This window comes from Equus przewalskii, chromosome 3, assembly GCF_037783145.1.
Source record: "Equus przewalskii isolate Varuska chromosome 3, EquPr2, whole genome shotgun sequence".
NCBI lineage: Eukaryota > Metazoa > Chordata > Mammalia > Perissodactyla > Equidae > Equus > Equus przewalskii.
Window position 1 is genome coordinate 94,309,412 of NC_091833.1, and position 18,002 is coordinate 94,327,413.

Consider the following 18,002-nt stretch of genomic DNA (forward strand, 5'->3'; position numbering starts at 1 on the left):
TGTGGTGGCAGCTTACAAACAAAAAGAGGAAGATTGGCAATAGATATTAGCTCAGGGTGAATCTTCCTCAGCAAAAGAAAAAAAAATATATAAATATGTACACGTGTGGGTGTTCATATTCATATATAAATACAGAAAGATAACATGCACTGAAATATCAATATTACTTATCTCAGCATAAGAAAATTATTTTCTTCTATAATTCTGCATTTTGTGATTTTTACAAAACTAAAAGATTTACTTGTGTACTAAGACAGTTAAAAATGTGGCAAGGATTCAGAAATATGAGACAAGATTATCACACTCAAGTTCACAAGATAAGGGAGACGCCGTGAAACAATGACAACAATGGTAGTAATAATATGAGTTATGTTTTTTACTAGCACTTTTCAATTGACAAGTACTCAATAAAGATATTTAAAGAGACAATATTTTTTCCATTTGATAGGAAAGAACCCTAACTTTGACTTCTTACATGAAAAAGTAATAAGACTGAATCCACACATTCCAACTGTAAATCTAGTATATTTTCCACTAAAATAATAACTTAAAAAAGTGCTGACCTTTTTAGGACTGAGGACAAATATCTATGAGCATGGAAAGAAGAGAAGCTCAATCATCAGAAGAGGATATTTGGGCAGATTGCAACCCAACCTGTACCTTCCAACACAGCCCGGATCAGGGAACGCAGGAATTGGGAAGGGCAGGCTTTCTAGGCAAGGACAGAAAACCAGGAAAAGCAAAGCTACAGGGAAAAATGATCATGGGATGGATAGAGGCAAAAAAATTAGAAAATAACATTTGATTCAATGAATGCCTAAATCATACTCACCTGACTATGTTTTTAATACTTTTTTGTTGAATAGACAATATCAACAAAGAAAAAAGTGAAGGGAATATATCTAATAATTAAGGAGAGGCAGCTATTTCCTCAACATACATTTGTTGCCTAATTTATGATTGTAAAAACCTAGATTTTATTGTATACTTTGTATATGTTGGTCAGGGTGATAAGAACTTTAGACATATCATTTTATTTAATGACCATGACAACTCATTGAAGTAGATATTGTCCCCATTTTTAGATGACAAAACCAAAACTTAGAAGGTTAAGTAACTTGTCCAAAGATAACTCATTTACGTAGTGGCAGAGCCAGGATTTGACAATGGATCATCTGAATTCAAAGTCCAAACGAGTAACTTTTAGCATAAGGATGCTAACATTCAAGAAATTTGAACTCCAATGACTTCATGCTTACAAAGTCTCACAACTCAGTTCTAAATGTGCATTAGAAGTACTTATTACTGTGACTGTGTGTAATCTTTGTAAATGTCATCTGTGTATATGCCAATAAAAAAAGTTATATAAAATTACAGTATTACTTTGCAATGCAATCCAGACAAAAACCTTAATTAGAAAGTCATATAAGTTTCCTGCTACTAATTATCCAAAATTTGCTCCCTCACAACCATCTGCTATTCATACTTGCTGTTACATTTAGGTCAGATATCTTGGTTTATGAAAATTCAGTCACTGCTATGGTAACCCATGACTTAGAGTATTTTGCTTTGGTTTTTTTCCCCCATGATATGACATATACCTTGATCATAGCTAGAGCTATAGAAATCTAATGCCTTCAGCTATTAGCAAAAGAGGCTGGAAAGGTGATACTGGAAAAGAGCATTTGTAGTTTCTGTTCCTTTTTCAACACATATAGCCTTCTGATGTCATGTGACTGGAAGCAGTCTGCAGGTTATATCAAGTATGAAATAAAGGCAGCTTGAAATTAAAACATCCATGCATTTTAAGCACTGCAATTTCAAATTTATGAATGTTAAATTGCTACAATTATAAAAGTTGCTAGTCTTTACATTTAAAAACCATGTTCAATAACATAAAAAAATAATGCTTAGCTGTCTGGTTATTCTCTTCTGTGATAATCAGCCTAGCTGGCAATTTAAATTTTTCAGTTATAGAGAATTTTACAAATTAAAAGAACCCTTTTTACTGCCTTTTGATACAACTTTTATTTTTTTTAAGATTTTATTTTTTGTTTTTCTCCCAGAGCACCACCCCGTGCTCCCCCCCAGCCCCCTCCCCCTGGTACATAGTTGTGGGTCCTTCTAGTTGTGGCATGTGGGATGCCACCTCAGCATGGCTCGATGAGCAGTGCCATGTCCGTGCCTGGGACACAAACTGGGGAAATCCTGGGCTGCCAAAGCAGGGCACAGGAACTTAACCACTCTGCCATGGGGCTGGCCCCAATACAACTGCTTTATACTAAGCAAGGCAGGCAACAATATAAAATTTCTTATTCAACCAGACACTACTAGAGAAAAAAAAGAATAATGTATTTTAGTGTTTTAAGACATAGAACATTTATATCATCAATTTCAATACTTTTACTAATTTATTTAACAAATATTTATTGGGTAACTACTTTGCATAAAGAACTGTGCTAGGCAGTAAACATATAGCATTGAGCACAGAAAAATAAATCTACCTTGATGAAACTGACACTGGAGAGACAGAGAGGAAAAAAGGTAAAATGGAGACAAAAATCAAGCAGGAAGATGTACTAAGGAGAAAAATGAAGAAGAAGGGATAGAGAGAGGGATGTATAATGAGATTGCTAGTTTAAATATGGCCAGGGAAGACACTGTTGATAAAGTGATGTTTGAGCACAGACCTGAAAGAGGTGAGAAAATAAGCCAGGGAGCTCTGAGGGGAAGACTCCAGACCATAAACAGCAAAGAAGCGGGTGTGGCTGACAAGGAGTTAAGTAAGGGATTCACAGGAGATGATGTCAGACACCTGGGATGGGTGATCAGCTGAGGCCTGGCAGCACCTTTGAGGGACTTTAGTTTTTAATCTGTGTGATGCAGCAACATAGCAGAGGATTACAAATAGATGACTAGCATGTTATAATATTTTTAAAGAAATTTCTGGCTGCTGTGTCATGAATTGACTGTAAGATGCAGATAAAAGGCAGTGGCAGTACGTCAGTTCTGAGCCAAATGCAAAATACCAGGCAAAAGATAAAAGCTACCTGATCATTAGAGGTGTTAGTCTTTACACTTGAAAATGAGAAGTGGACAGACTCTGGATATATTTCCATGGTAGAACCAAAAAGCTTTTCTGGCAGATTAGGTGTGGTAAGAGAGAGAAAAAGGGAAACCAAGAATGCCTCCAAGGATTTGAGCAACTGGGTGGAGAAGATGCTTGGTGAGAAGAGTAAGACTGCAGAGGATTAGGATTTGATTCTGGAAATGAAAGTTAGTTTGAGCTGCCTGTCAGATATGTAAGTAAAGACACTGAGTATGCATTCAGATATAGGAGCCTGAAGCTTAGGGGCATGTTCTGGGCTGGAGACAAAAATTTGGGAATTGTCATCGCATAAATTGAATTTAAAATAATTAGATGAAATCACCAAGGGACTGAGTGAAAATAGATTTCAAGGGAAAAAAAAAAAACCAGGAGAGTTAGCAAAGGGTAACGAGAAGGAAAATAGGAGAATATATTTTCCTTGAAGCCAGATGAAGAAAATATTTCAAAGAAGAAGTGATCCAATGCTGTTGGCTGAGTTAAGATGAGGACTGATAACTGGGAATTTGATGATTTTGACTAGACCTATTTTACCAGAGTGCTGGGAGAGAAAGTCTAATTGCAGTGGGTTCAAAAAACAATGAAGGAGAAAGAGAGGGAATAGTATGAATAAACAGTCATTTGGAGGCGTTTTCTTGTGAAGGGGGCAGAGAAATGAGATGTTAGATGGAGAGGAATGTGAGTACAAAGAGGATATTTTTGTTTATTTTGGGGGTGATATGACTGAGTGTTAATGGGATTGGTCCAACAAACAAGGAAAAAATGATGAGCATCAAAGAAAAGGGAAATCACTAGAATAATATTCTAAGGACACTATAAGGGCTCTAGTGAAAGAGAGAAGGAGATGGCCTTAGCTAGAAGTACAGATATATATTTTCCATAGCAATAGGAGGAAAGGCAGAATATTTTAGTCCAGATACAGCTACTCTGGTACATGTGGCGATGATGGGACCATGTGCAAATTCTCTTTTCTATTCTTTGAGGGAAACCATAAGGAAGATTGAGCACGACAATGAGAGGAGGTGTCAGGGGTTTTAAAAGTGAAGCGTTAGCCAAAATAGCTGCCTCACTAAAAAATTTTATACTGGGAGATTTCGCATCCATTCTAAATATCTCAAGACAATCAGTGTTTGAATTTTTACATGTAAGATATGACAGCCTATGTGACAAACTTCAGTTTGGAATTATTTTATGTGTTCTAGATAATGGGATCCAAACATTTTTGATAGTTTACCCTACAATAATATTTTAAGAGTAGAACTTCAATAGCTGTATATTTATTTATCATATGTGATCTATGTGTTATATATATTCAAGTACATATATTAAGACATATCTGTGCTAATCTATTATAAACAATATATAACAAGAGTATAAATTTAAAAGGTGAGATATAGTTAAATATTTTTAAATTATTTATCAATAAGACCAATTGTCTTTTGCTGAAAGATACCATTAATAATATTTTAATGAGGGGTAGGTGGTTGCTTCATTATTTTGAAAATTTTCAGTAATCATAAAGCAATTCAGAATTCTGATTTAAAAATTTTTTCTCTTCCATATTTGATAATACTGGCTATCATAACTGAAAAAGACACTCTACAATCTCTTAGATAGTTCTGAGGGAAGAATTACAAACAGAATTTTTTAAATTGTAATAAAATACACATAACAAAATTTACTATCTTGAACAGTTTTAAGTGTACAGTTCAATAGTGTGAAATACATTCACATTGCTTTGCAACTAATCCCCAGAAATCTTTTCATTTTGCAAAATTGAAACTCTATACCCATTAAACAACAACTCCTCATTTCCTCTCCCACAAGCCCCTGGAAATAACCATTCTACTTTGTGTCTCAATGAATTGGATTACTCCAGGTGCCGCACATAAGTGGAATCATAAGATATTTGTCTTTTTTGTGACTGGTTTATTTCACTTGGCAAAACGGCCTCGAGTCATCCATGTTGTAGCATGTGTCACCATTCCTTTCTTTTATAAGGCCGAGCGATATTCCATTGTATGTATATATCATAGTTTGTTTATCCGTTTATCCATTGATGAACACTTGGTTTGCTTCCCCCTTTTTGTCATTGTGAATAACGCTGCTATGATCATGGGTGCACAAATATCTCTGCAAGACCTGCCTTCAATTCTTTTGGGTATATGTCCAGATTAGAACTGCTGGATTATATGGCAATTCTATTTTTAATTTTTTGAGGAACTGCCATACTGTTTTTCCATAGAAGGTATGCCATTTTACATTAGCACCCACAGTGCTCAAGGGTACCTATTTCTCCACTTTCTTGTCAACACTTGTTATTTTCTATGTTAATGATAAATAGCCATCCTAATTGTTGTGAAGCGGTATCTCATTGCGGTTTTGTTCTGCATTTCACTAATGATTAGTGGTGTCCGCATCTTTTCATATGCTTGTTGCCCATTTGCTTATCTTCTTTGGAGAAATGTTTATTTCAGTCCTTTGCCCATTTTTAAATCAGTTTGTTTTTTTGTTGTTGAGTTGTAGGAGTTTTTTATATATTCTGAATATTAACCACTTATCAGATATGATTTGTGAATATATCCTCCAACTCTTTAGGTTGACTGTGTCACTTGATGCTTGATTTTGAATTTTGATGTAGTCTAATTTATCTATTTTGACTTTTGTACACAAATTTATTCACCTTATGTTTCAATTATTTGAAGATTTCAATTAAAATTCAGCTAGTATCTTTTAATTTCCTTGATCTCCATACATTATTTTTTCACACTAATTGGATTCTGTTGCATTTTTTTATTTTTATCACATGCATTCAAAACCCAATGACACTCTTAACTTGAAAGATTTTTAAATAGGTTAAAAATCTCTTTTTAAGTGTTTTACATGGGAAAAGAGTTTTCACAAATGATAGCATTTCTGGAATAAAATTATATAATGATAGAAACATTTCCAAATATTTGTTTTCAAAAGTATTCTCCCAAAGATATTTGTTTCTTTCAAAAGGAGGCCTTCTTTTAAGACTTTATTTTTACTTCAGAGGAATAGATAATAATTTTTTTGTAACTATCTTCTACGTAGTATCTGGTAGTAGATATTTATTGGAGTAAAGGTCAGCAAATTTCTAACACATATTTTGTAAAAAAAAATTCACACCTTTAAATTTGACAACTCTTTTAAGAACTTCACCAAACAACTACCCAGTCAACTTCTGTGTGCAGCAAATGTTGCTCATGATTTTAAAAAAAAGTATTTCAATAATTTTAAAGATGTACTTATTGCTAAAGGTCTTTTTACAGTAGACTGTTGATGAATGATGCAATGAAGGACGATGCAGTGAATAAATTTTACATGTGGTAATATATATATAAACTTATCATTGCTTTTTACTCTTTGGCTCTCAGTCAAATATATTGCCTCACCAGTGGCTACAAAGTTAATCTTATACAGTTATCAGAGAAAAAAACTTATTGAGATTATTTTGGTGCATAGTATCTTTGATATTTCACATAAAAAGTGGTATTTTGTATATTTTATTAGAGAAACAGAATCTAGTGTATGCCATAAGTTGAGACATATTGGAAACATCAGTACTTTTATTAAACTATATGCATTTGATATTGCAAAGATAGCAATTTATTTCTCAAAGATATTTGCATTATTTTCCTTTCACCATTAAGTAAGAAATTGATGATATAATTTGGTTGAGTATTTAGCAGCCTAGATAATCCAATCACCACGTTGTCTGGTGCTTTTCTACTAGGATAGAAAACTACCAAAAAACTCTGAGTAAAACATCTTTTAAAAAGAATAAACTTGTAATTATAGCAGCCTATATTATTAAAATATTAACACCATTTACTTAATTTAATAGGTTTTTCTACGTAGATTATTTAAAAAAATAATACAGCTTAGTTTAGTCAACTTTGATAGTTTGTCCACTTCTTACTTAATATTAAAAATGTAATACAGTTTAATCAATTTTGAAAGGTTTGTCCATTTACTTATTTCATCACTAATTTGAAAAATTTAAGAAAATAGTAGAAACATTAGTTTTTCACAGATGAATTCCATTTAAATACTAATAGATTTGATTTTTTTAAGTTCATAAAAATCAGTTCTATCAGAATGTGAAAGATGACAAGAGTGGAGCCATATTAAAGTATTTCAGAGGAATGGCCTTGCATGTCTTGTATTATCTATCTCCCAAACTGGACCAAACCACCACATTCCAAGAAGTCACTAAGGACAAGAATATCCTGTCTGTGAGGACTGCTGGAGCTGGACTTTGTTGATGAGCAGATCGCTAACCGATCAATGAAGTACAAGTCTAGCTTTTTGCCTGATGATCAAACCTCAGGCCAATCTATGAAGTACAAACCTAGCCTTATTTCACCCAGCACCAATGAACTCTTCTTTAATACAACTCACCTCATCCTCCCTTTTTCCCATAAAAACCCTAAGCCCCTCTCCTGTAATCAGGAGACTATTTGGGTTTCTAACTGAATCTCTGCCCCATGAATTGCAATTCTTTGATCCCAAATAAACACTTTGCCTTTTAAACTAATTTCTGTTTTTCTGAGTTGACAAGAATATGAGTTTCTTTTTAGGACTTACAGATACTAGTTTGGTCTAAAGCAATTGTTTAATGTATTTAAAATAGAGGGAGTTTTGTGGTTTTCTTTTAACTCTTTTTCCTTACTCAGATTGGAATACAGTGATATGTGTATGTTGATGCCTGTCTTTGGAAATATTCTCCCTTATTATTGAATTACAATATTTTGGGGAAAATTTACAATTGTTAGGTTGGATGAGTATTTAAAGCCAAGAGAGACCAGTTACTGCACAGACTTCCCACCATAGAGAAACATTCAAAAATATCATGAAGAATATCAATTCAAAGTGCAATGATTTTAAAATAAACTTCTGTCTTGGAGTAGTTTTAGATCTTCAAAAATTTTGCAAAGATAGCACAAACAGTCCCCTTGTGCCCTGGTCTATTTCCCCAAAGGTTATCATCTTATATCATTATGGAAAACTTGTCATAACTAAGCCATTAACATTGGTATATTACTATAAACTAGACTCCAGATTTCATTCAGTCTTCAGTAGTTTTCCACGGGTGTATTTTCTATTCCAGGATTCACTTCAGTACACCACATTGCATTTAGTCATCACATTCCTATAGTCATCTCTGGTCTGTGACAGTTTCTCCATCTTTCCTTGTTTTGAAATGCAGAATTTCCTGTGCTATCTGTAGCCAGAAGTAAAACTAGAATTCAAAAATTGAGCTCAAATATATAAACTTCTAACCTGACGTTCAAACCACTAATGAGAATAGTCCCAATTATCACTCAAAAACATGCAAAAAAAAATACACTCTGAATCAGGCATGTAAATCAAAAGATCAATTTTGCTGGGAAAAAAATAATGAAAGCAGAAGTGATATGTCCTAAGGAGATTATAATTTTAAGATAACTTTCAGTAAGAGCTTTGTTTTCATCCTCAGGAAAGACACCTAGAAATCCCAAAATAAGCTTCCTTCAGAAAGGATAAAGCTCTACAGATTTTAATAGGCATCCTTGTTTAAAAAAAATAGACCTCAGGTAAATAAAATAAAAAAATACAGATAAACTACATTCTTTCCTGTGAATGTCTTGTTTTGAAGGCAGCAGATAATGGCAATAATTATAATTTATAAAATTTATTTTGAAGTGACATTTGAAGCCGAGTTATAGAAGTGTGGAACTCCAAAGAATTTTAAGTATCAGTGAATTTGATTTCTTTGACAGATGAGGAAACTGAGGCCCCAGAGGGCTTAGTGACATTACCAGGACCACAGAAGTACTTAGTGAAAACAAATCAGCAAATATTCAGTTTTCTTTACTCAAGAGGAAAGAAGTGGTGCCGGTTTTGTTTACTGAATGACTAGACTGGCAGGTTTTGAGAACACAGGGCTAGCAATATAAATTGACCAAGTTGTTAGGAATAATATTGCAAGATGTGTGGAGACTAAGAGAACTTTCTGGACATGTACGCAAAGAAATTACTCACGTCCACAGAGAACGGGTAGCAATTTTTGACAGTTGAGCAATAGGTGAAGAAAGGAGATTTAGCTTGGGTGAAGCAAACTATAAGATATATATACTCAACATAAAACTTTTTTCTTCAGAATTTGAGATGGTTGTAAAATGGGACTTTTGCAGTGATGAAACTATTATCATTTGAACTGTGTGAGGAAAATGGTTTACAGCTTCACTTGTCAGCGGTTTGTTTCTGCGGAGCTTTTATTTTATTCCTTTAAGTCAATCTTAGTCAAATTAATGGGTTGACGTTTAGATCATGGAATCGTTTGAGAAAGTCAGAGATGGAATGATAGAATAAGTATTTCATGGCAGACATTGCAGAGTCAGGATACAGTCTCAGAGTCTGAAGTGGAAGATATTTCTGAGACTAATTCTGTCACTCTTGCCACCAACCGCCTGGATTGGAAAGATGGGCATAAACCAACAGGCTTGTAATTATCCTGAGATCTTGTTTAATGAAGAGTAAAGCTAAACAAGAAAGGCTGAAGGAGAAAAATACATGCAACCAAAGACTCCAATTAATTCAAGTGCAAGGGAAGGTAGAGATAATGGATAAGTCCTAATTTGGGCCTATCCATACAGAAGCTGGCATCCCAATTCAGTCCAGAAGAGACATTAAACTCTACACATTCAATACCCAATCACAAGAGCAATTCAAACTCAGGACAAAAATTCCAGGAAGATGCCAAAATATACTTGTCCATGCAAATCAGCAGTTTTTTGTGGAGAGAAAATGGTATGATTCAAAAGTAACTGGACACTATATTTCTTACCCTGAAGACAAATGAATATTCTGTTGGTATTTTTTTTAAGAAGAACTCTATGAAATTGAAACATTTTGTCATATATGCTTTATAATTTCTCAGGAACAATGTATTTAGCAATGTAGTTACAGCTAGTCTTGAAGGAGTTCTTGAATCTACTTGTTCCTCTTTGCCAAGGATTATCATTTTCGTGTCTGCTTTCACCATGTTACACTCTATGCATATTCACTAAACAGTATATAGTTTTTATGCATTATTCAAAAATATAGATGAATGGTATTATGCTGTATACAACCTTTTGATGCTTGCTGTTTCCACTTTACATTTCTACAATTTAATGAGGTTGATGCACGCAGCTCTAGTTGATTTGAATTCCCTGCTTTGAACGTATATATTTTTTTTTGTATACATAATCTTCTTTAAGGAGTCCACATTGTTTCAAACTTTTCTATTGGAAACACCGAACATTGCTTCATTGTGTTGCCCCACGTACTCATTAGCATTTGGAATTTGAAATGTGTTAAATATTGTAAATTTTAGGGATAGGAAGTCGGACTTCATTGTTTTCATTTTCAACCTCTGATCTGTCATAAATTTTAGGTATATTTTCATGTATTTATCCACCAATAGGTATCCTCTTATATGAAACATTTGTACATGTTTTTTTATTTTACATCGCTGTTAATACTTGTATTGATTTAGAAATTCTTTCTTAGTTTTGTTACTATCTTGGTTATCTAGTGCTCTATACCCATTTGTTGGTTATAGACTGACTTAAAACAACAAACTCAGTGACTTAAAACAGGAATTTACTATTTCTCAGGCTTCTGTGGGGAGACTGGACTCAACTGGAGGGTTTTTTCTTCCCTGGGATACAGCTGGGGTTACTCATGCAGCTGCATTCAGCGGACAGTTTGGCTGGATAGAGACTTAGGAAAAAATTCAGCTCTCTAGAAAAAGGTAATGAGACAAGATTTGTGTTAAGACCTATGAAAGGTCTGAGATTTTACCCAGCTTGTAAATAGCAAGTTTTCCCACCAGTTCCAAGTTCAAAGTATTATGTCATAAACAGGTTAAAATTCATTTTCTTCCATGTAGTTAAACAAGAAATATTCTCAACTTTATAAGCTTTTTCTAAGAGGTTAAATGACTGAAGTGAAAGCAAGGGAGGAAGGACTGAGAGAGGGAGAAAGAGAAAGAAGAGAAAGAAAAAGGAAGAAAAGAAAATAGGAAGGGAGGAAGAGGAGGAGGAAAGAAATTTTAAAAAGATAACCATTTGTCACAATTGATCAATACTGATACATTATTAATAATTAAGTCTATACTTTATTCAAATTTCCTCAGTGTTTTCCTAATGTCCTTCTTCTTCCAAAATATCATCAGAGATGTCTTATTGTATTTAGTCATTATGCTCCTTAGTCATTCTTCGTGACTGTGACATTTTCTCAGACTTTTCTTATTCTTGATTACGTTGACATTTTTGAGTATTATTGGTTGGGTATTTTGTAGAATCTCCCTCAGTTGGGATTTATGTTAATCATGTTTCAGCTTAATCATGATTATACTGGGGTAATGTGTTTTTTTTGAGAGGAAGATCACAAGGTAAAGTGTCATTCTCATCATACCTTAAGGGTGCATACAATTAATATGACTTATCGCTGTTGATGTTAACCTTGATCACTTGGCTCAAGGTAGCATTTTCCAGGATTTTCTGATGTAAAGTCACTCTTTTTGTCTCCCTTTCCATGTTGTATTCTTCAGAAGAAAGCAACTAAGTGCAGACCACACTTAAGCAGTGGAGAATGATGTTCCACATCTTTAAGGATAGGGTATCTACAGAAATTATTTGTAATTCTTCTCACCAGAGATTTTTCTATTCTCACTCATTTATTTACTCACACTCATTTATTTACTCAATAAATTATTTATGTCAGTATGGACCCAAGGATCTTTATTTTTCACTTTGGGTTATAATCCAACACTTTTATTTGTCTTCTTGATCAAATTTTTCCAGTTTAGCTATTGGGAATTCTTTCATTTGACTCCTGTATCCCTTTGACATACTGTATTATGGCAGAGAGTGGGAATGGGATTGTGTTTGTACATCCTTATTTTCTGCCTCTGCAAGATGTTGCAGGCTCAGGTTGTATAGTTCTTGCCCCATTCCTGGCATCAACTAATTCTCCAAGGAATCCTGGTTTCTTTTGTTTGAGAATGATATTAGAAACCAAGATCCGGATGCCAGGTGTACTCATTGCTACTGGGGTGTAATATTCTCTAGGCCCTCTCACCTGCCTATACGCACACACATATATATATAAATACACACATATTTCGATATATATATTTAAAATATATATTCATATATTTCTATATGGAAACTGTATCTATATTAATCTAAACATGAATTAATACTGCTGTCTCTAACTCTAATCCATTACCACCTATATTATTCTAGCCTCCTACCCCTAGTTTATCTTTAACCTCCCCCTACCACAGTGAGAAACCTGACTCCCATCAGTGACCATCCATTTACTTAATTATTCAACTCCAATATACAGGTATAGTAGTGTCAGAAATGTTAATCCTATCCCTATGGGAAACAAATTTATCAACTAGGATACAGTAATTCTACTAGTTTTTAGTCTTCCATACTCCACTCATTTCCAAAATTACTTAAAGCAGCACCCTCCCCACACTTATCCCCTTCAGTGAGTGGTTCATTACATTTTTAAAACATGTAGGTTCTTTTGTGACACTCTGCGTTCCAAATTGGAATTCTCTGACTTCCTAAATTTTTTTCAATTTGCATACATTAAGGTTTACTTTTTGTGCTGTGAAGTTCTATGGATTTTGACAAATGTTTAATATCTTGTATACACTGTTATAGTATTACACAGACTGGTTTTGACACCTTAAAAACAGCCCACGTTCCATCTATTTTTCATAAAACTATGTTTAGTTTTGTAAGAAATTGCAAAATGATCTTCCAAATTTGCTGCACATTTCCACCAGCAATGACTGAGAACTTCTGCTGCTCCTCATACTTGCCAGTGGTTAATATTGTCAACTTTGGGATTTTTGCCACAAGAGATGTGTAAAACTTCTTGTTTTAATTTGCAATTCTTTAATGACAAATGATGTTGAGCATCTTCTCATATGACTGTGTGACATTCGTATATATTCTTTTCTAATGTAATTGTTTAGATTTTTTTTGCCTGTTTCTTAATTGACTTGTTTGATTTTGTACTATTGAGTTTTAAGAATTCTTTGTATATTTTGGATAAATGTTTTTTGTCACATATGTGTTTTACAGATAATCTCTCCCAGTATTTACTTCATCTTTTGATTCTCTTAGCAGTATCTTTCACAGAACAGAACATTTTAATCTTTATAAAGTCCAACTTATCAATCATGGCAGATCTTGATCATGACTCTCTGGATTTGCCAATTTCTCCAGATTTCTGGGTGAGGGCTTGTGTGTAAACTCAGTGTTTCCATGGATCCAAGAAAAGGTGTTGGTTTTCAGTTCATTCAGAATTTTCTTGTTGTAAGAACAGGATTGATGACATCCAAGCTCTTTCCAAGTAAATCTAAAATCAGAAGCAAATTTTCTACATTTGTATTTAAAATTCAAAACAATGCTATTTTTAAAAAGTTTTTTTTTCTGGTAGAAGATCTTGACAAATTAGGGAGGCGTGAAATTTTTTTAAAATATAAGATTCTAATAATAACTCTGATATTCTTAGGAAATGATTAAATTATTTGATATAATCTGAGTTTTGAAAGTGGTGGTACAAACCTAAATTGGTGATAATTCTATGGAAAATATCTCCATAGTCTCTATGCAGCACCTAGGAACATGGCTTTCTATTATACTACAATTTCACAGTGGATTGTTGGCTGACTATGTGTTTACCTGCCCATGGAAGTATGACAACAGTTCTTGCACACCCTTTAGACACAATATTTCTCTTTATGTGCATGTATTGATGTGCAAAAATTATTACTTATTTATTTGCACTCAGACTTTAGGTCTTCACAAAGAGACTTGAAATTGAAGCTGTGCTGTAAGATAGTATGTTCTCACTCAATCTCTAAGAAGTTTATAATGAAGTTTCGTCTGAAGAACTAACAAGTTCATTTATTTATTTACTAAAAGTGTATGCCTTTTGTATACTAGGAATTACCTGGTAAAAATATAAAAAGAGGGCCACCTTGGTGGTGTAGTGGTTAAGTTCGCGCTCTCTGCTTTGGCGGCCCGGGGTTTGCAGATTCGGATCCTGGGCGTGGACCTAGCATTGCTAATCAAGCCACACTGCGGCGGCATCCCACACAAAATAGAAGAAGACTGGCATAGATGTTAGCTCAGCAACAATCTTTCTCAAGCAAAAAGAGGAAGATTGGCAACAGATGTTGCCCCAGGCCAATCTTCCTCACAAAAGAAGCCCCACAAAAATATGTATATACAGAAAGAGAGAGGTTCATGAGATTTAACATTACAGATAAAATAACCATGCCACCAAATCCTTGCAAATAGATCTCTAGTGAGCAAAAGCAGAATGAAATATCTAATTGTCATAATGGAGTTGTTACGACTAATAATAGAAAAATCATTCTGCAAATATTTTAATATTATCATTGTATATAGTTCAGATGACCATATAACTTTTTGGACAAGCTAGTATATTTTGGGTAGCAAAAGGGGACACCTTTTAATAATTATGCTGGTACAACAAGCATAATCAGAGAATGGCCCAGGTAATTGGTATACGTTGTCATTCTATGTATAGTACCACTATAATTGCTTTCTTAATCCTGTAGTTTGTCACTTTAAATTGCGTTTATGAAGCACATTCATTGGGTATATCACATGTTGCTGTATTGATTGCTGTTTGGCAGTTTAAATTTCATATTTTAAAAAAATAAACAAGCTTGTGTTTCTTTTTGTAGCAGTTATAGCCACATGACTGAACACTTGGATACCTGAACGCAGCGTGGAGAAATTTCTTAGGCTAAGTGTACCGTGTCTAAATTGAAGAGATGTGCTGCACAAACACTCATGCACACACACGCACACACACACGCACACATTTGGTGTTTTCCTAGCCTGGTATATTTTAAAAGCTTTTTATATACTTTTATTTTTCCTTATTTTTTGATGTGCTTGGGATATAGAATCCTTCTAAGTTGGTCTCTGAGTTAATGAAAGCAAGGATAGAGAGAATGTTTATTCAGCAATTATTTAATAACATACACTAATTTCAAGACTAGGCCAGATGCTGGATATGTTTCATTAAATATCATGGGCGTAGTCTCTGCTCTCACTGAAGAGAATCCATTAGTGTATATCTTTGAAGAGAGTCATTCATAATACTATTAAAGTTTTCCTTATTGAAATTTGCTTTATCAAAAATCATATTTTCCAAAAATTAGCATATTGACTGTGCTCTACAAAAATATCTTTGTAAAATAGCAATCCTTCATTTAAAACAGTTTCTGGCATATATTAGGAACTAAGTAAATAATTATTCAATGAGTGAGTGAATGAATTAAATTCAGTTAAGTCTTTGGTTATTTGTGAACAGGGGTTTGATATTGATAAGTGAAATATATGGCTACTCTAAAGATTTGAACCAGGCAAATAATTTTGACCACCTGACTGTACTAAGGAACGAGTCTGAGTTTCAAATCTTTTAGTGCTTTTTGTCCATTTTCACTCTTTAATATGGAGAAAAATAATGTACAGTTAGAAATTACATGGAAAGTGGTTTGAATAATTAACACGTAGAATATTATTCCCAGCATAGATGCAAATAGCACTTGCCTTCATATTAAAATTTAGAAAACCACAATCAATGAAGAACCATTATTTCATGAAATACACATGTCATTAACTGTCAGCTTCACCTTATTTTATGTAACGCTAAGAAAGAAAAAATGCAGACAAGTAAACAATAATGTACTTATTACACATGCTTTTCAATTCAGATTTTCTTATTAAAAGAAGTTTTATATGAATTATTGAGGTAGGTTTTTAAATCTTGTATCATCCTTATATGAACACACAAAGGAAAATATGAGCAAACTAAGATGCTCATATCTTCCTAAATCTTCTTTGTATCCAAAGGTGATTTTTCTGAATGTATTTTTGATTTCAAAATTTCACTGAATCTCAACAACATACAACATTGCTCACTGTGTCATCAAGAGTGTTGATGATGCAGTGTTTCCTAAGAATGTTCCACTATTGTCTCCAACATTTTCTCCCAAGTCATTGATTCTATAAATTTTTAATGCTGGTGCATTTTTGATCCCCTGAAGATATGAGCTGAAGGTTCTCATACAACAACCAGGGCTCTCATTTGTTACTCAAATAATCTTTAAATACTGTTGACTGAAATAATAAGAGATTGCAATTTCCAGTCATGCCACCAAGAATGACAACCAATTGTATACAGAGGAAATGACAAAAGCTGAAGCAATGAGTTTTCACCTAGTGTAATTCAGACATGTTTAAATGTTAAATGTGTGTATGAATGTGTTTGTGTACACGTATTTATGCATATGATATTATGTATGCATATACTCATATACGTGCTATATGTCTCACCTTATTGCAATGAAATATATACAGTAAATGAAATCAAGGACAGTAAACCTCTGAAGTGACTACTGGTGTGAGAAATGGAGAAAGCTCTACCTCAGTTTATAGGCACGAATGATTGGTTTCAAAAGTAGAATATCTATAGGGGCTGGCCCCGTGGCCGAGTGGTTAAGTTCGCGCGCTCCGCTGCAGGCGGCCCAGTGTTTCGTCAGTTCGAATCCTGGGCGCGGACATGACACTGCTCATCAAACCACGCTGAGGCAGCGTCCCACATGCCACAACTAGAAGGACCCACAACTAAGAATATGCAACTATGTACCTGGGGGCTTTGGGGAGAAAAAGGAAAAAAATAAAATCTTAAAAAAAAAATAGAATATCTATTGTTTAATTGCAAACTCATGTGCTTCTTTGAAAAGCAATCTTTAGAAGGGAAGAAAACATTCAAAATTTCCCCCAAATATGTTGAAAAGTATACTACATTTTAGATTATCCAGAGGAAATCTTAGGGGTTGTGTTACTTGTTTAGTTATGTGCCATAATAAAACTGATTTTAATATAAGCTTATTGCAAAAAGAAAAAAAGTTCCATTTTGTAGCCTTGGCTTTCTATTTCCTATCTACTTGGCCACATGAAATTTGGGTGCCTGTAAAGGCAGGATAATAACTAATCCTCTTTGGTGTTTAGCGTCACTTAATCCTTTCTGGTACTTATCCTATTAACATTTTTTCTCTTGTATTTAAATGCCAGTGCAGAGCACCCAAATGACTTGCATTTATTTCTGTGCTTCTGAATTTCCCAGTTAGAGAAAGTACCTTCAGAAATGTTTGATTAAATACGTGCATTTATCTGCCTCTATATTCATTTTCAAGTGCTTATTCTAGTTTAATAACTTTTAGCTTGGATATTTTAAGCTACTGGTTTATGTTTACCATTATGTTGTAACTGTAGAATTCATCAGCAAGGTAACATAAGCTCTTTAACTAGGCTTCCAAAAAGCTTTCATAAAACTTTTGCATACTTTTAGTTTTTATTTAAAACTCTACTCAAGGTACGTGAATCTTTAAAGCATATTACTGAGCATTACTTATATTAAAAGGTATAAACCAATAAACCTTATCTTTTGAAAAACTCTATTAGACCAGGTTATGCTATGCTGCACTAACTAGCATGCACAAAATCACAATGACTTTAAAAAACAAAACTTTTCTCACTCATAGCTCATGCCCATTGCATGTTAACAGGATAATCTGTTTCAGATGGACTTCTATACCGCAAAGGCAGACGAGATGAGATGTGGCAAGTAATGCCTGGCGTTTAAAACTTCACTTTCAAAGTGTCGCATTTCACTCTTTTCTCATTTCCTTAGGCAAAGCAGGTCATACGGGTAGCAAATAACCTCAAGGTGGTTGGGAAAGTCCTTATACTATGTGTTGGAAAGGGAA